A 26,143-nucleotide genomic window follows, 5' to 3' on the forward strand; every position below is an offset into this window, starting at 1 on the left:
ATTGTCCACCCAAAAATATATCATAGGAGTCATCTAATGATTGTAATAGTGCATTGTATTTCATCGGTACTGGGGTATTATTGATGACTGATCCCTTTTGTTCATGGACATAAAATTGAACTGTTTGGGAACATTAAGTGAAGTTGGGAAATTTGAATTTCAAAAGATTTGATAATCTCTAATTACAAGTGGATGCAAAATCATGATACTGTGTCAATTTATATTCATGCTTACATGCAAATATGTGTAGGAAAATATATATACAGTACACCTTTACTAAAAATGTCTGTACAAAAAGAATATATGTAAATTGCTTCTTCAGAGAGAAAGTGGACTTGAACTCTATAGTGCCACCTATAGGAAATAACAATCCTACAAGTCACAATCAGCCCTTTAACGAGTCTTGCAATATGACTTAGCATAAAAGTCAAATCAGAATCTCAATTTGCAGAAACGGTGTTTTGGGCTATCGGCCCTCGTCAGTGCATAGTATGAGCACTGATTTGGCTAGGTGAGGGGCTCTGGACTGGGGTCTAAGGCCTCTTTCACACATCAGTTTTTTGCCTTCAGGCGCGATCCGGCTTTTTTTGGAAAAAACGGATCCGGCAAAATGCAATGCCGGATCCGGTTTTTCCCCATTGACTTGCATTAGCGCCGGATCGTGCCGGATGGCATTGCGTTTCATCCGTTTTTTGCCGGATCCGGCAACTTGTCTCATTCCGGCGTCTTGAAAAAACGTCTACTGTAACGTTTTTTGTCTCCGGCGAAAAAGCCGGAAGCGCCGGATCCGGCGCTTCCAGCTTTTTGCTACAATGAAAGTCTATGGGCGCCGGAATGCGCCGGATCCAGAAAAAGACGGATCCAGCAACCGGATCCGGTTTTTTTAAGTCTGCGCATGCTCAGATCCAATTGGCCAGCCGCCAGGAACAGAGACGGATCCAGCAAAAAAACGGATCCGTTTCTACAGTTCTCCAAAATTTATGCCGGATCCGTTTTTTCTAAAAAAAGCCGGATCCTGCCTGACGGCAAAAAACTGATGTGTGAAAGTAGCCTAAGGGGTAACATTTCTCCTAGTGGAGAGTGACTTCCCAGCTCTGGCTAGTCAAGGTAAGGAGACTTATTCACCATGAGATGGTCCTCTGGGAAGTTTAATATGCAAATTACCTCTAGAAAGAAATGTGCTATGGAGACATATGAATGTAAAAAAAGTGAACTGAAGAGAACAAAATGTTTGCATCAACAAAAAATAATAAAATATGCCAAAAAAGAAAAATGAACAAGGGCAAAGAAGCATTTGGTTAAACATGATAGATGAAGGCAAATATATATGGCATGCAAAAAAAATGATGTTTCAGAAGGAAAGGAGCAAAATGCCTCTTATGGGAGAGCAACAATAATAAGAAAAAATGACACGTTTAGCAATAAGAGAAAAATACATACAAATATACCAGCAGAGAATGACCAGCCCTCACCCCTTACACAGTCTCAGAGGTAGACTAGCTTTATTTAACTCCAAAGCAGGGATCTAGACTTATTACAGGGTTCTCAGAGTTTCATTCTTGGCATAGTTGCTGACTGGAAGAGCAAGCTTGAAGCAGCGGTGATTGCAACAGTATAAGTGACTCTTGTTAGGAGACAAAACTTAGGTTAAAGGAAATGCCAGGACTAGATATTAGAGAAACAATAAAAAGCAAAGTCAGACAGGCTGAGGTTCCTACCACTTGTCTTAGGCCAGAGTCAGAAACAAAGTATAAAAATACGGTCTGTATTTTACAGTCGAAATATGCAGAAATGTTCCCTGAACAGTGATCCATATGTCATCCGTTGGCAATGCTAGAATGCTATTTGTGCGCATGAAAGCATCCGTATGACATCCATATGACATCCGTATTGCATTCTTATACCGAGATTATCTCGCTGGCTTGCAAAATGGGCATATAATGGATCCCAATGACAGGTTTTAAAACACAAATGAAAGAATAGATATAGACACATAGAATATACCGTACAGACCAAAAGTTTGGACACACCTCATTCAAAGAGTTTTCTTTATTTTCATGACTATGAAAACTGTAGATTCACTCTGAAGGCATCAAAACTATGAATTAACACATGTGGAATTATATAATTAACAAAAAAGTGTGACACAACTGAAAATATGTCTTATATTCTAGGTTCTTCAAAGTAGCCACCTTTTGCACTGAATACTGCTTTGCACACTCTTGGCATTCTCTTGATGAGCTTCAAGAGGTAGTCACCGGAAATGGTTTTCACTTCACAGGTGTGCCCTGTCAGGTTTAATAAGTGGGATTTCTTGCCCTATAAATGGGGTTGGGACCATCAGTTGTGTTGTGCAGAAGTCTGGTGGATACACAGCTGATAGTCCTACTGAATAGACTGTTAGAATTTGTATTATGGCAAGAAAAAAGCAGCTAAGAAAAACGAATGGCCATCATTATTTTAAGAAATGAAGGTCAGTCAGTCCGAAAAATTGGGAAAACTTTGAAAGCGTCCCCAAGTGCAGTGGCAAAAACCATCAAGCGCTGCAAAGAAACTGGCTCACATGAGGACCTCCCCAGGAAAGGAAGACCAAGAGTCACCTCTGCTGCGGAGGATAAGTTCATCGGAGTCACCAGCCTCAGAAATCGCAGGTTAACAGCAGCTCAAATTAGAGACCAGGTCATTGCCACACAGAGTTCTAGTAGCAGACACATCTCTACAACAACTGTTAAGAGGAGACTTTGTGCAGCAGGCCTTCATGGTAAAATAGCTGCTAGGAAACCACTGCTAAGGACAGGCCACAAGCAGAAGAGACTTGTTTGGGCTAAAGAACACAAGGAATGGACATTAGACCAGTGGAAATCTGCTTTGGTTTGATGAGTAAACCAAGTACCCTTACAACAACTTCTAGATAGAGATGTGCATAAAAACAACCTTTAATGAAGCCTAAATAGTAGACAAAACAACCACATAAACAACAAGCAACCGTGTCACCTATTACACCCTACTATGGGGTACTGATATAAAAGCTGCCTAACAACGGAGGTTGGCACCCTAAACACAATCGAGATTGGCGCCCCGTTCCACGATGGCTGAACCCTAAAACTCCTAAATAGGCCTGAATATGTGCCACATTTGGTCAACCAATTATTCTGAAAAAGAGTGTATAGGGGTTGCCAGATAGGAAGCTCAATAGGCAACAAAGAGAAAAAGTGCAAAAATAGTGCAAAAAAGACAAGACATAAAGTGACAAGTGCATTAGCGTATCTCACAATCTGTCCCCTATAACTGTATGCCTTCCTGTCAGTGGAGGTTGGCACCCTACTAGTTCATAGAGTTCTAAATAGCATAGTAGCCGCTAAATCAATTGCCGGCTTCTGTAAAATCATTACAAAACCCAACATGAAATGACACATGGTTTACATACAGTAAACCATTTCATGTCATTTAGTTTTATATATTTCTTTGACTAATAATTAGATAAATTAACAGGTAAATTTGTTGTAAAAAATTGCGTGGGCTCCCGTGGTATTTTCTCCACCAGAGAAGGAAAGCCAGTGAGTGAGGGCAGATATTAATGTGTCATGTGTCATTTCATGTTGGGTTTTGTAATGATTTTACAGAAGCCGGCAATTGATTTAGCGGCTATTATGCTATGTAGAACACTATGAAATATAAAAATATATATACTGTATATATTTGTCTCAATGACATGCATATATATATATACTGTATATATTTGAAACCAGGAGAAAAAAACGGAGTATTGAATTCAATATAGTATAAAAGTATAAATGTTATTAATCACATATATATTATCAAGTTTCATAAATTGAATGTACAGTTACAAAATGACAGGACATGCACAAGGCGAGCGGTGTTTTGGATCATTGTCTTGCTGAAATATCCATCCCCTGCGTAACTTCAACTTCGTCACTGATTCTTGCACATTGTTGTCAAGAATCTCCTGATACTGAGTTGAATCCATGCGACCCTCAACTTTAACAAGATTCCCGATGTCGGCATTGGCCACACAGCCCCAAAGCATGACGGAACCTCCACCAAATTTTACTGTGGGTAGCAAGTGTTTTTCTTGGAATGCTGTGTTTTTTAGCCTCCATGCATAACGCCTTTTTGTATGACCAAACAACTCAATCTTTGTTTCATCAGTCCACAGGACCTTCTTCCAAAATGTAACTGGCTTGTCCAAATGTGCTTTTGCATACCTCAGGCGACTCTGTTTGTGGCGTGCTTGCAGAAACGGCTTCTTTCGCATCACTCTCCCATACAGCTTCTCCTTGTGCAAAGTGCGCTGTATTGTTGACCGATGCACAGTGACACCATCTGCAGCAAGATGATGCTGCAGGTCTTTGGAGGTGGTCTGTGGATTGTCCTTGACTGTTCTCACCATTCTTCTTCTCTGCCTTTCTGATATTTTTCTTGGCCTGCCACTTCTGGGCTTAACAAAAACTGTACCTGTGTTCTTCCATTTCCTTACTATGTTCCTCACAGTGGAAACTGACAGGTTAAATCTCTGAGATAACTTTTTGTATCCTTCCCCTGAAAAGCTATGTTGAATAATCTTTGTTTTCAGATCATTTGAGAGTTGTTTTGAGGAGCCCATGATGCCACTCTTCATAGGAGAATCAAATAGGAGAACTACTTGCAAGTGGCCACCTTAAATACCTTTTCTCATGGTTTGATACACCTGGCTATGAAGTTCAAAGCTCAATGAGGTTACAAAACCAATTTAGGGCTTCAGGAAGTCAGTAAAAAGTAGTTAGGAGTGTTCAAATCAAGAAAATGATAAGGGTGCCCATACTTTTGCACCGGTCAAATTTTGTTTAAATGCAGATTGCACATTTTCTGTTAGTACAATAAACCTCATTTGAATCCAGAAATATAACTGAGTCCATCAGTTATTAGATATATGAAACTGAAATAGCTGTTGCAAAAACCAAAATGTTATAAAGAAAAAAGGTTAACATTAATAGGGGTGCCCAAACTTTAACATATGACTGTACATACATTTTATGCACATATTCTAACTTCATAAGAAAGCTGACTAAATCCCCCCTAATAATAAATAACCATGACACCAAGTGTATTTTCATCATGACCATACTAAAATATGCATTTTATCAATTTTCTGTTGTTTAGTAATAGTTTATTAATTCAATTATATTTTGCTGTTACCATTATAAAGATAATGTTTTAGGCTTCATCTGTGGCACATTAATTCACAATAGTATGATTTTTATCAATGTGTATGACACAGGGAAGGGGAATAGTAAATGAAAAGCACTGGTAATTAAACAACGTATATGAATTGCATTGTCTACAACGCTGCATAAATTAGTTTAATTAGGGAACATTAATAGTGAAACAAAGAATATTCTCAAGCATCCAGTTCTTGCCTACAGTAATCTTACACATTAATTCTTTGCAGTAAGAACATTCTCTGAGGCTGTTCTTTAATGTTTTTTAATTAAACGATTGATAAATTTAATTGATTATGATTGCTTCTTTTCATTTTAAAAATAAAATAATTTTAAAATAATGGTTACTTTTTATTTTAAATAACATTACTTTTGGAATTTTGTAAAGGTCCATTCATTTTCCATACTACATTTCAAAACATAGAAATAGTTTAAAAAAAAACAACAATATAGTAATACTAAATATAGGTAATAAAATAGCAGCTAAGATTTTTAATCAAGTGCAGTTAAGAATAGTAACTTAAAAAAGATGATAAGATACATATCAGAAAAAAATACCCACACTGATTTTCTAAATACAGTATTAACATATTAACTTCTCAAGTGATCCAGTGATCAGTGATTGTCTTTTTCATTGCTTCTTCTCACAATTCTTTCTCACTGCAGGACAACACACTGCAGCAGAAGTCTTCCCCTGTTCTCTACCTAAAGTGCCACCAAAACTATCTGTCAGTCAAAACGGAAAAGATGAAAGATTTCTAAAATATTGTTTGTTCAGCATCATGAAGAAAACAGTATGACTAAGTATATTTCCTGCTTCTTAAGTATTTTTTTCTTTTTATTTGGTCCCAAGAGCAGATTTTAAATAATGCAATGGCATGAAACAAAACTATTCATTAAATGGGATGTCCAGGATTTTGCTATAGCACTGATAAAGGAGGTGATTGGCTGCAGTGGTCGGGTGGACGTGGAGCATGGCGCACGTACTGAGAAGTGTGACGTCACATGCCACTTGCTTTCACCCACGGTCCAGCAGAAGCACCAGGTGAGTTTCCAGCCGGCACTCCCTGGGAGCATTCACCATGCTCCACATCCGTCTGTTTCCTGGCCTGCATCGCTCTGTCAGGAGCAATCACAGCTGCCACAGACTTCCTTCACTGCTGTTCTCACAGGATGTTCGTCGTAGCAGTGAGTGCCCAGAAACATTGCGCTCCCACCTGGGGCTACAATTTTCTTATGAGTATAAATGTATGCATAGCAGATATTCAGTGTTTCTTCTATTTTGAAGCCTACTCTTTGTTTCACACAATCTAATATCTATATGTTAGTCCACTTATACCAATATATGCTTGACAACCTGCCACTTTATGCTATTTAGTTCAGGTGTACACCAAACAGGTTGTCAATAAGAATTTTATACGTTTTTTTTTAGTTTACTATCACTAGATTGTTTATTTAGTTTTACAACCTTGCTGGTTCATAGGTTGCTTCTATTTCCAATTAGATAGGTCTGCTAAACAATTGTTTTGTAGCCCTCACTTTTAAGTAACTTTTTTAAATACAATTGTTTGCAACCTTGGTATGTTACTCTAAAACACTCAGACTTATTTTTCCCTTTTTTCATGAGTTATATAATATATATTTCTATTTAGCGCAGTATCATATTTATATTTCTTTGTTCAGGTTCTTTTCATCTCAGACTATATAGCTCCCCTGATCTCAAAATGACTGCTGATGAAGAAACATATGACCAGACCTGGGCATCAGCCTTATCCAATTACAAAACATTGCACATGGGAAAACTGTTTTTTTTTTTAATTTAATAAGGCTGATGGGCATCAAAAGGTTAAACAACATATAAAAAAACTGACCCTACCACTAATCTCTAAGGCCCGTCTGCTCCTTAACACTAATCATAGTCTCATCTTCAGATTGCTGCAAGTCGTAAAGTTCACTCACCTCTTGAACATCATGAATTTTCTCACAGTTGTGCAGAACCATCCTGGGGCTCATCAGAGCTGAAAATTGAAGCTCAGTGTGAGAGGCTTGGGGATTTCAATAATTGGGGCGGGGATCAGAACAGGTGGAGTGAACCAGACAGGTGATAGTGAGGGGTGGAGGGGCCAGAATGGCAAGCATTAAAGTTAGTTTAAGGATTTCTTTTATTTTTAACATGTTATGCTTATTATGACCTGGGGATCTCACTATGTACTGAGCAGTGATTGAAGCCATGCATCTATGACTGAAAGCTTGAGGCTGTCGGAAGGAATAAAGCTCATTTACTCTTGTAAGGAGGGCTGTGATGCTTGTCACTTCTCATGGCCAAGCCATGAGTCAGAATAGTCAAGGAGTCCAAAGTCAGAAGCCAGGAGGGTACGTGATAAACAGAAGGAAGAGTCAAAATTGTAGTCAGGTAATGTTCCAAGGTCAGAATACTAGGAGGATAATGGATCAGAGCAGAAGTGGCTAAACAGATGGATGGTCAGAATGAGGTCCAAGGTCAGGCAATGAATGATCAAGCATTACAGAACTCAAGGCTCAGAGAGACAATGCTCACTTAGCTGAATTTACATCTTGTAGAGGTCTGCGAAAAACAAATCAGTTAAGTAGCATGGTAATCACCTAGACTAATGAACACTTGGAGAGAGCCAGTTCCTCCCAGTCTCAGATTTGATAGTCGAGCTGTCAATCAACACACTGACAGCTCAGCACACCCCTGTACCAGACTGGATTACTGAACTGTCAATCAAAGCATTGACACCTTCAGCACTCCCCTGTACCAGATTGGACGGCTGTCTGTCAATAACTGCATCCCAGATGCACTGAGGGTTGGAACCATGACAGGGGCTTTCAGTTTGGCAGCCTCATGCTATGGAATGCTAATAACGTGTATATTAATCCCATATCAGCAGGTTAATAGCAAGTGTTAACAGGTGTGTGCCACAGTGTGTGGCTAGACTGTGCCCTGTACTAACTGAAGCGTGCACCAGCACATGGCCTGACTGCCCTGTTTGATAACTGATGTGGCCACGGGGTGTGGCTAGGCTGTGCCCTGAGTAGAGGATAACCTGCCTCACCAGGAACAGCTAATGCACACACTCACAGACACAGGCCATTAGAGGCAGAGCTGAAGCCCCAAGCACACACAACGCAAATATGTATGATCTTAGCATGCTGCTGGGTGGCCCAGAGAACCTTTTATATGTTCCAGTCAGTTAGGACCTTGCTTGTGGGCCAATCTGGATCCACCACAGGACCGGAGCAGTTGATGACCGACCATCAATGAGTGGTCGCCACCACACGAGCATGCTCAGTAGGGTGAATCCTGGACTTAGCCTCAGGAACAACTGCTCACTACTGTCTATGGCCAGTTACTATAGCTCAACCTGGAGAGGCAGCAGTAACAGTGCACAGCACGAGTCTGGGCAAGACCTCGAGACCGACATCTCTGCTGAGCGGGCTCCACTGTGGTCAAAGAAGAATGGGAGACCACAGAGGGAGACAAGGCTTGGGATCCATCTTGTGCAGAGGGAAGATCCCAATGCCTAACATTACCCCCCTCCTAGCACCCCCCCTGTGAGCCTCACCATGCTTAAAGGCTGCAATAAGCTGAGGGGCATGAATGTGCTCAATCGGCTCCCAGGTCCTAACCTCTGGCCCATGACCCATCCAGTACACCAAATAAAATTTTTGGCCGTGTACCACCTTGGAACCGACAATCGCATTCACCTCAAAATTGTCCAAGGATGTACCTGACATCTCGGCCGATGGCTCAGAAAACCGAGACATATAAACAGGTATCAAGAGGGAGATGTGAAAGGTATCAGTAATATTCAGGCGTGGCAGAAGGGACAGGAGATATACCACAGGATTTAACTGCTCAAGGACTTTGAAAGGACCTAGATAGTGGGGAACAAACTTAGCAGACTCAACGCATAGCTTGATATTACGAGCTGAGAGCCATACCAAGTTTCAGGGCACAAAGACAGGAGCAGGGTGGCGATGTGCATCAGCAGAGACCCTAATTCTCTCCTTAGAAGCCTTGATGGCATCCTGTGTGCAGTCCCAGATATCACGAGCCTCCACAGCCCAGGCTACCACCCTAGAGTCGGAAGACGAGACGGGCAAGGGGACGGGGAACAGGCGGATGCTGACTGTAATTGAGGAGGAACAGGGTCTGCCCTGTAGAGTCAGTGGCCGAGTTATTAAGGGCAAACTCTGCCCATGGCAGTAAGGACACCCAGTCGTCATGCCTGGCAGAGACAAAATGCTGTAGATATGTGATCAGAGTCTGATTGGCCCTCTCGACCAATCTGTTCACCTCGGGATGGTATGCAGAGGAGAGATTGTGCTCAATACTGAACAGCCGACAGAGCTCTCTCCAGAACCAAGAAGCAAACTGGGAACCCCAGTCACTGACTATCATGTCAGGCATCCCATGAAGACGAAAGATGTGCTTCACAAAAAGCGTAGCCTAGGCCCATTCCAACAGTACACGCGAAAGAGTGACCAGATGCACCATTTTTGAGAAATGGTCGGTAACTACCCAAATGATGGTATTATTACGGGACTTGGGCAAGCCCACAATAAAGTCCATCCCGACCATCTCCCATGGCCTATCTGCCACAGACAGGGGATGTAAGAGACCTGGGGTCTCTGCCAGGATGGTTGATTCTGGGCACAGGAGACACATGCCTGGACGTAGTCACTAACATCACGCGCCATCTGCGGCCACCAATATGACCTCGCCTGGAGCTCGGTAGTCCTCTTGGTCCCGAAGTGACCACCTAACTTGGATGTGTGAACCCACGAGAGGACCTCTGGCCACAGGTTTGGTGGTACAAGAGTTTTGCTCGCAGACACCAACTCAAGCAACATCGGAGCCACCATTCGCTGACTCTCTGAAGTGATAATTAGCTGTGGCTCATCCCCCTCTTCGAAGGACACTAGAGAATGGGTAAGGCATCAGCCCATAAATTCTTCTCCCCTGATAGAAGATGTATGGTAAAGTTGAATCGAGAGAAGAATAGAGGCCACCTGGCCTGGCGAGAGTTCAGCCGTTGGGCCGTCTGCAAATGATGGAGATTTTTATGGTCCACATACACCTGAAAGGGATAACAAGCTCCCTCCAGAAGGTATCTCCATTCATTGAAGGCCATCTTCGTGGCCAATAGCTCCCTGTCCCCAATAGATTAATTCCTTTCCGCCGGTGAGAAGGACTTAGAAAAGAAGAAGCACGGCCGTGTCCGACCGTGAGCATCCTTACTGATACAACACAGCCCCCGCACCGACACAAGAAGCACATCCACCTCCAGGATGAAGGGCTTATCAACATCTGGCCGATGCAACACAGGAGCCCTAGCGAAATAGGATTTTATGGAAACAAAGGCCTCAGAAACCTCTTTGGACCAAAACTTGGGGTTAGCTCCCTTCTTGGTGAGAGCTACCAAGGGAGCCGTGAGAGCAGAGAAGTGGGTAATGAACTGGCGGTAGTAATTAATAAATCCCATAAAGCGCTGCACCGTTTTAAGGGAATTAAGTTCCTGCCAGTTCAACACAGATTCCTGTCATGGTTTGAACAGGGTTCTTGCCCTGCACTCACAGGGTTAAGTCTTCGTGGCCTCTTTCTGGATCTGGGAGGGATATTTATACTCACTCTTAACCAGGGTTCTCTGTCTATGCCCCTTGGTAACATTGCCCTGTAGTTACCTTTCTAGGAGTTTCCCTGCAGCTCCTAGATCTGTGGAGCTTAGGCCACGCCCCCAGCAGTCATGTGCTTCAGGTCCTGATACTCTGAAGCACGCATCGTCACCGCTGCTGCCCTGCTCCACAGGTATCTGTGAGTACTGTCTTTGTACTCAGGACACCCGCACTGGCACAGTGAGCAAGTGCAGTGCGGTGTTCCTGACATTATAGCTGACCATTTCAGTTTTTTTTTTTCCCCCTCTGAGAAAAGAAAAAAAAAAAAAAAAAAAAAAAAAAGGTGTGTTATCCTCATGGATCCCATACAAGCCTTGGCTGATCAGGTCAAGCACCTGACCCAAATGTTCCACAAACTTAATGTGGAACAGCGCATGATGGCCCAGACCCAGCATCAGTTGGTGGATACGGTACAGGGGGCTGCCTCTACAGGGGATTCTTGTGCTGGGGATAGAGATGTGTCATTGGCATTCCCAGAATCTCCGGTCAAATTGCTAGACCTTTTCTCAGGGGATAAAAAGGAGTTCAGGTCTTTCAGAGAAGGATGCAAGCTTTTTTTTTCTCTGAGGCCCCGCTCTTCCGGGGATGAGTTCCAGAGGGTGGGGGTCGTCATTTCCCTACTTCGGGGGGCTCCACAGGCATGGGCTTTCTCTCTCTCTTCCTCTGCTCCTGAACGCATGTCTGTGAATTTGTTCTTTGAGGCTCTGGGGCACATTTATGATGAGCCTGATAGAGTGCGTCTGGCAGAGGATATGGTGATGAGTGTGACACAGGGAAGGAACTCTGCTGAATGGTTCTGCTCTGAGTTCAGACGCTGGGCAGCGGAGGTCTCCTGGGATGACGCTGCCCTCCGGGGTTTGTTCTGTAGAGGCCTGTCCGAACGTTTGAAAGATGCCCTAGCCCTTCATCCTCCACCGGATTCTTTGGAGGACGCTATGATCCAGGCTGTCCGCATGGACCGTAGGCTGCGGGCAAGAGGGGTCATGCTGCAGGAGACCCCTTTATTCTCCAATCTGAGAGACTCTGCATATAGTCCTGAGCCCATGGAGGTTGGTGCCACGTCATTGGAGGAAAAAGAGAGGAGACACCGAAGAAACAACCAATTGTGCTTTTACTGTGGATCCGCTGGACATTGGAGAAGGAACTGTCCTTCTTGCCCTTCTTCAGTGAAGCCGTCAGGAAAACGACTGAGTCTGGGTAACAATCGAGGAGGTTGCCCAGACTCCCAGGTACCCTTTTACTCGCTTACTAAAATTCTGCTTCCAGTGGAACTGGAACTAACAGGCGGCCCGGTTGGGACTACCGCCTTTGTTGACTGTGGTTCTTCTATTAATCTGATCGATGCCAAAGTTGTGACTTTTCATAAGATAGGGACAGTCAGGTTAAAAGATCCTGTTAAAATCGTGGCAATTGATTCTTCTCCTATCACCCAGGAGGGAATTTGTTTCATGACTGATACCTTTTCTCTGAAAGTGGGTTCCACTCACGTGGAAAAATTAAGATGTTTTGTCATAAATAATCTGCCGGCTGGACTGATACTGGGTATGCCTTGGCTTCAACGTCACAATCCTACTATTGACTGGGTCACAGGGGAGATCATTCAGTGGGGTTGTATGGCTAATGGTCTATGTTGTAACTTGACAACCATTGTCACCCCAGTAAAATCTGTGTCAGTGTCGTCTGTTGATCTGGAAGGTATTCCGGAGTGCCTGAAAGATTTTCGAGACGTATTTTCTGAAAGTGAGGCTGAGGCGCTACCACCACATAGACCCTTTGATTGTGCCATTAATCTAGTCCCTGGAGCCAAGTTACCCAAGGCTCGCCTGTTCAATTTGTCCGGGCCCGAACGTCTAGCCATGAAGGAGTACATTACTGAGAGTCTCCGCAAAGGGCATATTAGGCCTTCTGTTTCACCTGTGGCAGCGGGCTTCTTTTTTGTTAAGAAAAAAGATGGTGGTTTGCGGCCGTGCCTCGACTTTCGGGAATTAAACAAAATTACTGTGAAAAATACATACCCTCTCCCCCTAATTCCTGATTTATGTAACCAACTCACCGGGGCCAAGTGGTTCTCTAAACTGGATTTACGTGGGGCATATAACCTTATAAGAGTCCGTGAAGGGGACGAATGGAAAACAGCATTCCTGATGACTGAAGGGCTGTTCGAAAACTTGGTTATGCTCTTTGGTCTCACCAACGCTCCTGCTGTTTTTCAGAATTTTATTAATGTAATTTTCTCTGATTTAATCGGTCGTTTTGTGGTTATCTATTTGGATGACATTCTGGTGTACTCGGTGGACAGTCAATCTCACTTGCACCATTTGCGGATGGTTCTCATGAGACTGAGGGAGAATCATTTGTATGCCAAGCTGGAAAAATGCTCATTTTTCATGCAAGAAGTATCCTTTCTGGGGTTGATTGTGTCAGGAGAGGGGTTCCGCATGGATCCTAAGAAAGTCCAGGCTGTTACGGAGTGGGTGCAACCTCATGACTTGAAAGGGTTGCAACGATTTTTGGGCTTTGCCAACTTTTATAGGAAATTTATTAAGGGCTTTTCGCAGGTGGTAAAGCCTCTAACGGACCTCACTCTCAAGGGAGCTGATGTAAAAAATTGGTCTGTAGCTGCAAAAAACTCTTTCATGACATTAAAAAAGTGCTTTTCTTCAGCCCCTGTATTGGTACAACCCGACCCGTCAAGACCTTTTGTCGTGGAGGTTGACGCCTCGGAAGTGGGGGTGGGGGCAGTTTTGTCTCAGGGCCCTCCTACCCTTACTAACCTGAGGCCTTGCGCCTTCTTCTCTAAAAAATTTTCCTCTGCTGAGAGAAATTACGATGTCGGCAATAGAGAGTTGTTGGCGGTAAAGTTGGCTTTTGAAGAATGGAGGCACTTCCTGGAGGGGTCTGTTCATCCCATTACAGTCATCACTGATCACAAAAATTTGGCCTATATCGAGTCTGCCAAGAGATTGACCCCCAGACAGGCTCGGTGGGCACTTTTTTTTTCTCGTCTTCAGTTTACCATCACATTCCGCCCGGGATCTAAAAACATCAAGGCTGATGCCTTATCCCGAAGCTTTGATTCGGTGTCCCCTCCAGAACCTCCCTCCTCCATTCTTCAGCCAGGAGTAGTGGTGGCCGAAATCTCATCTGAGTTACAGAGATGGATTTTGGAGGCCCAGGCTCGGGCTCCTGGTGGTAAACCCCCGGGTAAATTGTTTGTACCGGAACGTTTCCGTCTCGGACTTATGCAGGAATTTCATGATTCTGTGTTGAGTGCTCATCCTGGGATTGCAGCTACCCGGGGGGCAATTGCGAGGGATTTCTGGTGGCCCTCTATGGTAACAGATATTAAAAAAGTTTGTGACTGCATGTGGGGTGTGCGCTCGTTCTAAAAGTTCTCAGGTCCGGCCGGCCGGGGAATTGGTGCCTTTGCCAATTCCGGATAGACCATGGACACATTTGTCCATGGATTTTATCACAAATCTTCCCCCTTCCAGGGGCAACTCGGTGATATGGGTGGTGGTGGATAGGTTTTCAAAACAAGCTCACTTTGTACCTCTCCCCGCGTTACCATCTGCTGAAACCCTGGCCCGCTTATTTATGCAGCATATAATTAGGTTACATGGAGTGCCTATGAATGTGGTGTCAGACAGAGGGGTACAGTTTGTAGCCAGGTTCTGGAGGGCTTTTTGCAAAAAGCTGGGGATTTCGTTGTCCTTCTCCTCTGCCTACCACCCAGAGTCTAATGGACAGACGGAACGCACGAACCAATCGTTGGAGCAGATTCTGAGATGCTTGGCCTCTTCCAGGCAGGAGGACTGGTGTGAGGTATTGCCCATGGCAGAGTTTGCATTCAACGGTCGTGTGAGTCAATCTACTGGGAAGTCTCCTTTTCAGGTCAACTATGGCTTTAACCCACATTTTGGAGAGTTTTCCCGTATGGATTCAGGTTGTCCTGCTGCTGAGGATGTGACACAACGTCTTAGAATTCTGTGGAGGGAGGTTCAGAGGAATATTTCCAAGGCCCAGGAAAACTATAAGCGATTTGCTGACAGGAGGAGGGGGCCAGGTCCAGCATTTGCAGTAGGGGAGAAGGTGTGGCTATCCACCCGCAATATCAAGCTTAAGATACCTTCTATAAAGCTGGGCCCCAAGTTTATTGGCCCATACAAAGTTGTGGAGGTTGTTAACCCAGTAGCCTACCGACTGCAGCTGCCCACCTCCTTTAAAATTTCTAATGTCTTCCACAGGTCCCTGTTAAAGCCTGTGGGGACGGTGAGAGAGGATCCCTCATCAAATGCTCCGCCAGTGCTGGTAGAAGGGCAGCTGGAGTATGAAGTAGGGCGCATTGTTGACTCCCGGTGGGTGCGCCGGAGACTCCAGTATCTGATACACTGGAAGGGGTACTCTCTGGAGGATCGGTCATGGGTTCCGGCCAGTTCGGTGCATGCCGATCGTCTGGTGTGGGCTTTCCACGCCAGATACCCAGACAAGCCTGGGGGTCCAGTGGCCCCCCATTAAGAGGGGGGTACTGTCATGGTTTGAACAGGGTTCTTACCCTGCACTCACAGGGTTAAGTGTTCGTGGCCTCTTTCTGGATCTGGGAGGGGTATTTATACTCACTCTTTACCAGGGTTCTCAGTCAGCTATACTGTTGTTCTGGTGTGTCTGACCCCTGGTGTGCGTGTATTCTGTGTTGCTTGTTTGATTCCCGTGTATGACCCGGCCTGTTCCCTCACTCTGTACTCCGTCTCTCGCTTTGGTACTACTGTCTTCTCCGGTTCTGACCTCCTGGCTTGGCTATCGTTACTCCGTTACAGTTTGTCCCTATTGTACCGTCTATTGCCCGTTCTGGTTTTCTGACCTATTGCTACGTCCTGACTATCCTTTCTGTCTAAACCCCGTGGTACTGTATTGCTATCTGGTGCTTTGACCCTGGCTTCGTCTGGTTTCTGTCTCTGTCTATGCCCCTTGGTAACATTGCCCTGTAGTTACCTTTCTAGGAGTTTCCCTGCAGCTCCAAGATCTGTGGAGCTTAGGCCACGCCCCCAGCAGTCATGTGCTTCAGGTCCTGATACTCTGAAGCACGCATCGTCACCGCTGCTGCCCTGCTCCACAGGTATCTGTGAGTACTGTCTTTGTACTCAGGACACCCGCACTGGCACAGTGAGCAAGTGCAGTGCGGTGTTCCTGACAATTCCACCTTGGCAGGATCCATAGCCAAACCCTTGGCTGAGATGATATAGCCAAGGAATGGTAAAGACTCCTGTTCAAAGAGACACTTCTCAACTTTGGCATAGAGAGAGTTGGCTCACAAGAGTTCAAAAACTCTGGCAATGTCTCTGCGATGAGCATCCAGATTGGGAGAGAAAATAAGAATGCCATCCAAGTAGACAACCACTGAGGTGGATAACATCTCCCGAAAGATGTCTTTTACTCAGTCCTGGAAGACAGCTGGAGCTTTACAAAGACCAAATGGCATTACTAAGTATTCATAATGCCCATCTCAAATGTTAAATGCTGTCTTCCACTTGTCACCCTCTTGAATGCGTATTAGATTACAGGTGCCTCACAGATCTAGTTTAGTAAATATCCTCAATCTCCGCAGTCTGTCAAACAGCCTGGAGATAAGTTGCAGAGGATATTTATTTTTTATGGTGATGGTATTCAGACCCCTATAATCTATACAAGGACGGAGTTCCTCATTCTTCTTCTGGATTATGAAGAACCCAACCCCTGCAGGAGACACAAATTTCCTAAAAAATCCCCTCGCCAGATTCTCCTTTATGTATGCTGACATCGCCTCAGTCTTCTGGAGTGACAAAGGGTTTACACGCCCACGGGGTGGCTCTGTCCCCAGTATAAGATCTATCGGGCAGTAATAGTGATGATAGGGGAGAAAGTGTCTCCATGGCTTTCTTTGAGAACACATCCACAAACTGTCAGTAGCGCTAGGGGAGCAAAGTTAGATCTGCTGGAACCTCAGACGACCCAACCAGGACTTGGGCTTTGAGACACTGACCCTCGCATGACCTACTCCATCCCTGTATACTCCCCATAGTCCAATCAATATGGGGTGAATGGTGGCGCAACCAGGCCATACCCAGCAACACTTCATCAATACCCTCGGGGATGACTAACAAGGAGATTAACGCCTGATTATTAGGAAAAGGCTCGAGGGATAGGGGAATGGTTCGATGGGTGATCTTAAAGGGTAGCACTGAACCATTAACCACTCGTATGGTAATGGGCTTAGGGAGAATCACAAGGGGTATTGTGTGCTGTAGGGCAAAGGAGGAAGACATAAAATTACCCTCTGCCCTGTCCACATAATCCTCTACAGAGAGAGAGATCGACCCATAGGACAGTGTCACCTTAAATGTAATTTTGGAGGACATGTCCAATGAGTCTGGAGCACCTCCCCTAATTGCCACTAGAGACAGCTGTTCACTCTGGTGCCTAGCACGCCGGTTGGCGACATGACCAACCTGCATATTGTCAGGACAGGTTGATGAGGGACGAACGGAATAGAACTTAGCGTCTGTCCGACGAACCCCCGGAGGTTCATTGGCCTGAGTAGGAGACCTCAGAGGATTGTCAACAATTAGTGCCAGGTGAATCCTGTGTCTACACTGGGCTCGTTCCAACCTTTGTTTGGTATACTGAAGGTCAATACAAGTGTAGATATTAAATCCTCCTGTGTAGTGGGAATCTCCCTCATGGTCAGTGCATGCTTGACATGGTCTGCAAGACCCTTCCAAAACACTGGAATCAAGACCTTATCTGGCCACTCCAGTAGGAAGCTATTGTCCGGAACCAAATGGCAAGCTGGCTGGTTGGTGAAGGGCCCTGCATTAGGGTCAGGATTTGGAGTGCGACATCATGGGTAACATGCGGTCCCAAAAAGACCTGTTTCAGGGTGCTCAAAAAATGAGAAGTGCTCCGAATCTCCAGGTCCTTGCATTCCCATAATGGCGGCATAGCGCACTCCAGCCCTCTGTCCATTAAGAGAGACACCACAAATCCCACTTTGGCCTGCTCTGATGAGAAACTTGAACCCAGTAGCTCCAGCTGAATTGAGCACTGGTTCACAAATCCTCTGCAAGCCTTGCTATCCCCAGAAAAGATATCGGGGAGTGGGCAGCCTGGCAAAAACAGTACAGGTGATGCAGCTGAAACCCAGGTAGCGGTTTCACTGGCTATCTGCGCCGCTACTGTGGATGAATCCACAGCTGAGGCTGCTTGCTCTAAAGCAGACAACCTGCTCTCCAGCTTCTGGAAACTCCTCGTCTACCATTGCTAGCCAGACCCTGATGCTAGGATACTGTTAGGGTTGGCGGAACACACTAAATAAAATATTATAATGAAGTGCGTTCGCAACCCGGGGTCCACCGTGCAGAGGTGTAAAAGTGCAGCTAATGTGAACAATGGCGGTGCTGCACTGCAAACATTCACAAAAAGCACACTGGGTTAACTGCACACAGTGTGAACAGAATTCTAAGGTACTGCGCTCTGTTGTTTCACAGAGTGGTTCAATGATGCAGAGCACCTAATGCTAGCACACTGCGTTAAACATCACGCAGTGTGAGCTGAACATAAAGAACCGACCCTGTTACTCCACTGAGCGGTAAGGAAGCTATGTGTCAGAGCACGTGGATAAACTGTGCTCTATGTACAGCACATGCTAGCAGGTGTGTGCCACAGCATGTCGCTAGACTGTGCCAAGTACTAAATGAAGCATGCACCAGCATGTGGCCTGACTGTGCCATGTGTGATAGCTGATGCGGCCACGGCGTGTGGCCAGAAACTGTGCCCTGAGTAGAGGATAACCTGCCTCACCAGGAGCAGCTAACGCTACACTCACAGACACACTCTCAGACACAGACCATTAGAGGTAGAGCGGAAGCCCCAAGCACACATGATGCAAATATGTATGATGCTAGCATGCCGCCGGGCGGCCCAGAGAACCTTTTATATGTTCCAGTCAGTTAGGATCTTGCTCGTGAGCCAATCTGAATCCGCCGCAGGACCTGAGCAGCTGACGACGACCACCAATGAGAAGTCACCACCTCACGAGCATGCTCAGTAGGGTGAATCCTGGACATAGCCTCAGGAACAGCTGCTTGCCGCTGTCTATGGCCAGTTACAATAGCTGAACCTGGAGAGGCAGCAGTAACACAGCGCACAACACGAGTCTGGGCAAGACGCCGAGACCAAAGTCTGTGCTGAGCAGACTTCACTATTGTTGAAGAAGAATGGAAGACCGCAGAAGGAGACAAGGCTTGGGATCCATCCTCTGCAGAGTGAGGATCCCAACGCCTAACACCCCTCTCTGGCTTCTCCTCTCCTAAACATCATCCATCTAGTCCTTGTCAAATCTTCTGCTTGCTTCTGGAAGAGCTGAAAGCAAGGCTTGAGCAAATTAGCATCTGCACTGCCCAAAATGCCACGTATTCTTTTGCTAAGAAAACTTTGGATCAGATGCACAGTAGAGTTCAGTTGCCAATAGATACATCCTTCTTTTTCTTTATACAGTGGTGGGTGGTATAAATTAAATATGATTAAAATTGCTGATCTACACTATTTCCAAATTAGCAATATTTTGTTTGAAAAGTAACAAACTTCATCAGCTTAATTAATGTAGTTCTAAAACAGATAGTGTTAATTAATGAAAAAGTACATAAATGTTTTTGGTTTTGTTAAATAAATTTGACATTCTCGCATATGTTTTAGCAGAATTTTCTTTATTTATAAGAAAACAAATTGAAAACAAACAAACATGATCTAGCAAAGTAGAGTGAATTAATACAGATATACAGTATGCCACTGTATACCCTAAAATCCATTGGGATTGAATAGGTCAGTTGAGTGGTAGTTGATTGGTAAGTTTACCAGTTTAATTGATATAGTGCAACTGGAACAAAAGTGTTTCTTGCGATTGGTGTAAACAATCTGAATGATCCCTTATAAGGATGAACATCTACTCTAGCTGGCAATGAACAATTGACCCAAGTTAGAGTAGACAATATTTTTCAGTTAATGTTAGAGAGCTGTTAATCTCTAATATTGAAGTGCTGCCCAAAGGTCTACAACTGTTCTATATCTTTTAGCGTTTTTTTTTGCAAATTTGTTAAATTATTTATGTCTGGTTTTCTATTTTTGACCCTCTGTAAAGTGTGTCTGAAGCTGTTTACTCAGAAAGACAACCTTAAGGGGCCTGTACACATAGCGATATCGCTAAAGCGTCACCGATTTTGTGACGCAGCAGCGATATCGCTAGCAATATCGCTATGTGTGATACTTACCTCCGACCGGCTCCCCCGCTGTCTGTCGCTGATCGCGCAAGATCGTGCAGCTACATTTCTTGTTTGGCGCTTCCTGTTGGGCTTCCTGCTGGCGCCGACGAGCAACGCGTGGACGCGGGCGGAAGGACGTCAGGATCGCCGTGTCTGAAAGGTAAGTAGCGACCGCTGCTGCATTGCTACATCGCTGTGAGATCTGCCTGTGTGGCAGCTCACTAGTGACCATTTAGCGATGCACCAGCAATCCTGACCGGGTCGTATCATTGTCGGGATCGCTGGTGCATCGCTAAATGTAAAGGGGTCATTAGATGATAGAGATGACCAAAGCCACTTTGGCTATCAGGTCCAGATAAATCTTGGCCTTCACAATTTAAATCTTATTTTAGAATTACATCGGGGCCCTGGGTTGTATCCATAAAGTAGATGCTTGGTAGTGGAGCTAATATAAGGAAAGAAAATCAAAACTAGCCATGTCAATGGACAAAATCAGGATATCAGCAGATAGACAAAAGCACCAGAGAGAAATAAGTTAATTCAAACTCAATAAATGGCAACTCCCAATAAACTGATGGAATTTAATATAGGTTTTAGTAATGTAACTTAGTCCACAGAAGGAGATGATTACAAGTACTGAACAGCTAGACAGGATACATCCATTTTCCCTGGATGGGTTGTACAACAAGTCACAGCCACATTAGAATTCTTGCTTGTACATAACATGAGAGTAGTGGTCTGTGAATAATACATACATTTAACTGATGGGAGGAAATAGAGATCGGAGAAGCCATTAGCAGCATTTTCAGTGTGATCAATGACATTAAAGATGTGTCTGACATGATATCAGGACTCTTCAGACCTACAGATGCCTACCCATTCTTGCTAATACATGTGAGGACAAATGACACTGCAAGAAAGGAACTGGAAACAATCTGCAGGGACTTTTGAAAATTAGCAAAACTTACTGTAGGTAAGAAAGGGAAAGAACTCATCCGTGGCCATCCATGCTCCCAGTGGATGGCCATGGAACGATGAGATGAAATAAGATTCTGCAGGTGAACAACTGGCTTCGGCAATTGTACCATCAACAAGGATTTGGATTTCTGGATCATGGAGCGAATTACTTATATGATCGACTAATTGCTAGTGATGGGGTGGACCTTACGAAGACTGGAAATGTATTGATGAATGTATGAATATGTATTTGGAAGCTGCTTTGCTACACTCATCAGGAGAGCTTTAAACTAGAACAATATGGGAAGACAAATACTATTAAGAACTCTGCTAATAGAAGTGGAAAGGAAGAACAAAGAAAACAATCTAAATATTAAAAATATTGGAAAAAGAGAAGATCACAAACTAAAATGTTTCTATACAAATGTAGTAGTTCCAAGGAGGATTGGAACTACTAATGCAGGAAAAGAAATATGATGTCATTAAAATCACTGAAACTTGGTGGGATGATACACATGATTGGAATACAAGGCTAGAAGGATACAATTTATTTGCAAGAAATAGACTTGATAAATGAGGAGGAGGTGTTGCATTGTATGTTAGAAAAGCATATATCTGCACAGAGATCCAAGCTTCAGAGACTGGGAGTTCTGTGGAAATTGTTTGGTTAAGAATACAAGGAGAGAACAATGGAAAGGACACCATTGTAGGCATTTACTACAGGCCGCCAGTGCAAGCTGAAGATATGGATTAAGTCTTTATGCATCAGATGGCCAATTTCTCAAAAAAAATGCCATAGTGGTTATGGGATATTTCAACTATCCAGACATTTGTTGGGAATCTCTCTCAGGCAAAACTAACAGGTCAAGCAAATTCTTATCCTCTCTTGCTGACAACTTTATCTTCCAAAAGGTAGGAGGAGAAAACAAGGTGATCTGCTACCTTGAATCTAATCCTTATAAACAAGGAGGAAATGGTTGAGGAGGTAAGAGTGGCTGGAACCCTAAGAGGTAGCAGCCATGCTGTTTTAGAATTTTGGATGACTAGAAGAGGAAGACCTGTGAAGGCTCAGACTTCAATGTTAGATTTCAGAAAGGCAGAACACAAAGCTTAAACAGATGCTAAAAAGGAAGCAAGAAATGTTTATCAAATGGAAAGAGGGAGGCATATCTAAAGAAGATTATAATGCATTCTGCAGAACCTGCAGGACACAAATCAGATTAGCTATTAAAGGAATAGAAGTATCCAGGCTATATATAAACAGAAGATAGTGAGGGAATACTTAGCTAACATAAATGAATTCAAGTTTCCAGGTCCACATGAATTATACCCCAGAGTATTGAAGGAGATAGCAGAAGAAATATTTGAACCACTCTCCTTAACCTTTGAAAATTTGCAGAGAACAGGAGAAGTCCCAGAAGACTGGAGAAGAGCAAATGAAAAAGGGGAAGAAGGTGGACCCATGAAACTATGGGCTGATTAGTCTGACTTCTATACCAGGAAAGATCTTTGAACAAATTATTAAATTACATGTATCTATGTACCTGGTTAAGAATGAATTGATTAACCAGTCAGCATGGGTTTTTAGCGAATAAGTCATTTCAGACTAACGTAATTTCCTTCTATGGCAGGATCACTGACAGGGTGGAACAGGGAAATGCTGTAGATATAGTACAGTATATCTTGACTTCAGCTAAGCATTTGTCAAGTATCTCACACCATCCTTATTGAAAAAATGACTAAGTATAAAATGGACACGGCAACTGTTAAGTTGATTCATAACTGGCTTAGTGATCGGACCCAAAGAGTGGTCGTAAATGGCTGCACATCCAGATGGAAGAATATCAGAAGTGGGGTACCACAGGGCTCTGTTCTGGGCTCTGTAATTTTCAACATCTTTATCAATGATTTAAATGAATGAATTTAGGGTAAACTGATTAAATTTGCTCATGACACAAAGTTAGGAGGGATAGCTAATAATAGAGAAGAGAGAGGATTCAAAAACATATAAATATACTGTAGCAGTGGGCAGCAACTAACAGAATGGTTTTTAACAGGGAAAAATGCAAAGTACTACATTGGGGCAATAAAAAAGAATAAAGCATATACAGAATGGAAGGAATAGGGCTAAGCAACAGCACATGTGAAAAAGAGTTGGGTATAATAATATATCACAGAGGTAACATGAATCAACAATGTGATGCAGCAGCAAAAAAGGCAAATACAACTGTATTAACCCCTTAAGCCCCAAGGGTGGTTTGCACGTTAATGACCAGGCCAATTTTTACAATTCAGACCACTGTCCTTTTATGAGGTAATAACTCTGAAACGCTTCCATGGATCCAAGTGATTCTGACATTGTTTTCTCGTGACATATTGTACTTCATGTTAGTGGTAAAATTTCATTCAAATAACTTGCGTTTATTTGTGAAAAAAATGGAAATTTGGCGAAAATTTTGAAAATTTGGCAATTTTCCAACTTTGAATTTTTATGCCCTTAAATCACAGAGATACGGCACACAAAAAACTGAATAAGTAACATTTCCCACATGTTTACTTTACACCAGCACAATTTTGAAACCAAAATTTTTTTTTTTAGGAAGTTATAAGGGTTAAAATTTGACCAGCGATTTCTCATTTTTGCAACACCATTTTATTTTTTCCGGACCACATCACATTTGAAGCCACTTTGAGGGGTCTATATGATAGAAAATACCCAAAAGTGACACCATTCTAAAAACTGCACCCCTTAAGGTGCTCAAAACCACATTCAAGAAGTTTATTAACCCTTCAGGTGCATCACAGGAATTTTTTGAATATTTAAAAAAAAATTAACATTTAACTTTTTTTCACTAAAAAAATACTTCAGGTTCAATTTTTTTTAATTTACCAAGGGTAACAGGAGAATTTGGACTGCAAAAGTTATTGAGCAATTTGTCCTGAGTACGCCGATACCTGATATGTTGGAGGGATCCACTGTTTCGGCGCATGGCAGACTTCAGCAGAGAAAGAGCGCCATTTGACTTTTTCAATGCAAAATTGGCTGGAATTCAGATCGGACGCCATGTCGTGTTTGGAGAGCCCCTGATGTACCTAAACAGTGGAAACCCTCCCAAGTGACCCCATTTTGGAAACTAGACCCCCAATGAACTTATCTAGATATGTGGTGAGAACTTTGAACCCACAAGGGCTTCACAAAAGTTTATAACGTACAGCGGTACAATTAAAAATTCATATTTTTTCCACAAAAATGATCTTTTTACACCCAATTTTTATTTTTCCAAGGGTAATAGGTCCCTAAAAGTTATTGTGCAACTTGTCCTGAGTACACTGATACCCCATATGTGGGTGTAAATGACTATTTGGACGCATGGCAGAGCTCGGAAGGGAAGCAGCGCCATTTGACGTTTTTGGCTGGAATTGAGATCGGACACCATGTCACGTTTGGAAAGCCCCTGATGTACCAAAAGAGTAGAAACCCCCCCACAAATGACACCATTTTGGAAACTAGACCCCCCAAGGAACTTATCTAGATGTGTGGTGAGAACTTTGAACCCACAAGGGCTTCACAGAAGTTTATAACATACAGCCGTACAGTTAAAAAATCATATTTTTTCCACAAAAATGATCTTTTCACCCTCAATTCTTAATTTTCCAAGGGTAACAGGACCCTAAAAGATATTGTGCAATTTGTCCTGAGTGCGCTGATACCCCACATGTGGGGGTAAACCACTATTTGGGTGCATGGCAGAGCTCGGAAGGGAAGCAGCGCCATTTGACGTTTTTGGCTGGAATTGAGATCGGACACCATGTCACGTTTGGAAAGCCCCTGATGTACCAAAAGAGTAGAAACCCCCCACAAATGACACCATTTTGGAAACTAGACCCCCCAAGGAACTTATCTAGATGTGTGGTGAGAACTTTGAACCCACAAGGGCTTCACAGAAGTTTATAACATACAGCCGTACAGTTAAAAAATCATATTTTTTCCACAAAAATGATCTTTTCACCCTCAATTCTTATTTTTCCAAGGGTAACAGGACCCTAAAAGATATTGTGCAATTTGTCCTGAGTGCGCTGATACCCCACATGTGGGGGTAAACCACTATTTGGGCGCATGGCAGAGCTCGGAAGGGAAGCAGCGCCATTTGACGTTTTTGGCTGGAATTGAGATCAGACACCATGTCGCGTTTGGAAAGCCCCTGATGTACCAAAACAGTAGAAACCTCCCATAAATGACACCATTTTGGAAACTAGACCCCCCAAGGAACTTATCTAGATGTGTGGTGAGCACTTTGAACCCCCCAGTGCTTCACAGAAGTTTATAACGCCCGTGCGTGAAAATACAAAAATCTTATTTTTTCCACAAACATGATCTTTTAGTCACCAATTTTTTCATTTTCCCAAGGGTACAAGGATAAATTGGACCCCAAAAGTTGTTGTCCAATTTGTCCTGAGTATGCTGATACCTCATATGTGGGAGAAAACTACTGTATGGACACACATCGGGGCTCGGAAGGGAAGTAGTGACGTTTTGGAATGCAGACTTTGATGGAATGGTCTGCGGGTGTCATGTTGCTTTTGGAGAGCCCCTGATGTACCTAAACAGTGGAAACCCCCCACAAGTGACCCCATTTTGGAAACTAGACCACCTAAGGAACTTATCTAGATGTGAGGTGAGCACTTTGAACCCACCAGTGCTTCACAGAAGTTTATAACAACCAGGCGTGAAAATAAAAATATCGTATTTTTTCAACAAACATCATCTTTTAGTACCCATTTTTTTATTTTCCCAAGGGTAACAGGATAAATTGGACCCCAAAAGTTGTTGTCCAATTTGTCCTGAGTACGCTGACACCCCATATGTGGGAGAAAACTACTGTATGGGCACACGTCGGGGCTCGGAAGGGAAGTATTGACGTTTTGGAATGCAGACTTTGATGGAATGGTCTGCGGGTGTCATGTTGCCTTTGG

This window comes from Dendrobates tinctorius, unplaced genomic scaffold, assembly GCF_039654945.1.
Source record: "Dendrobates tinctorius isolate UK_male_01 unplaced genomic scaffold, ASM3965494v1 ptg000039l, whole genome shotgun sequence".
NCBI lineage: Eukaryota > Metazoa > Chordata > Amphibia > Anura > Dendrobatidae > Dendrobates > Dendrobates tinctorius.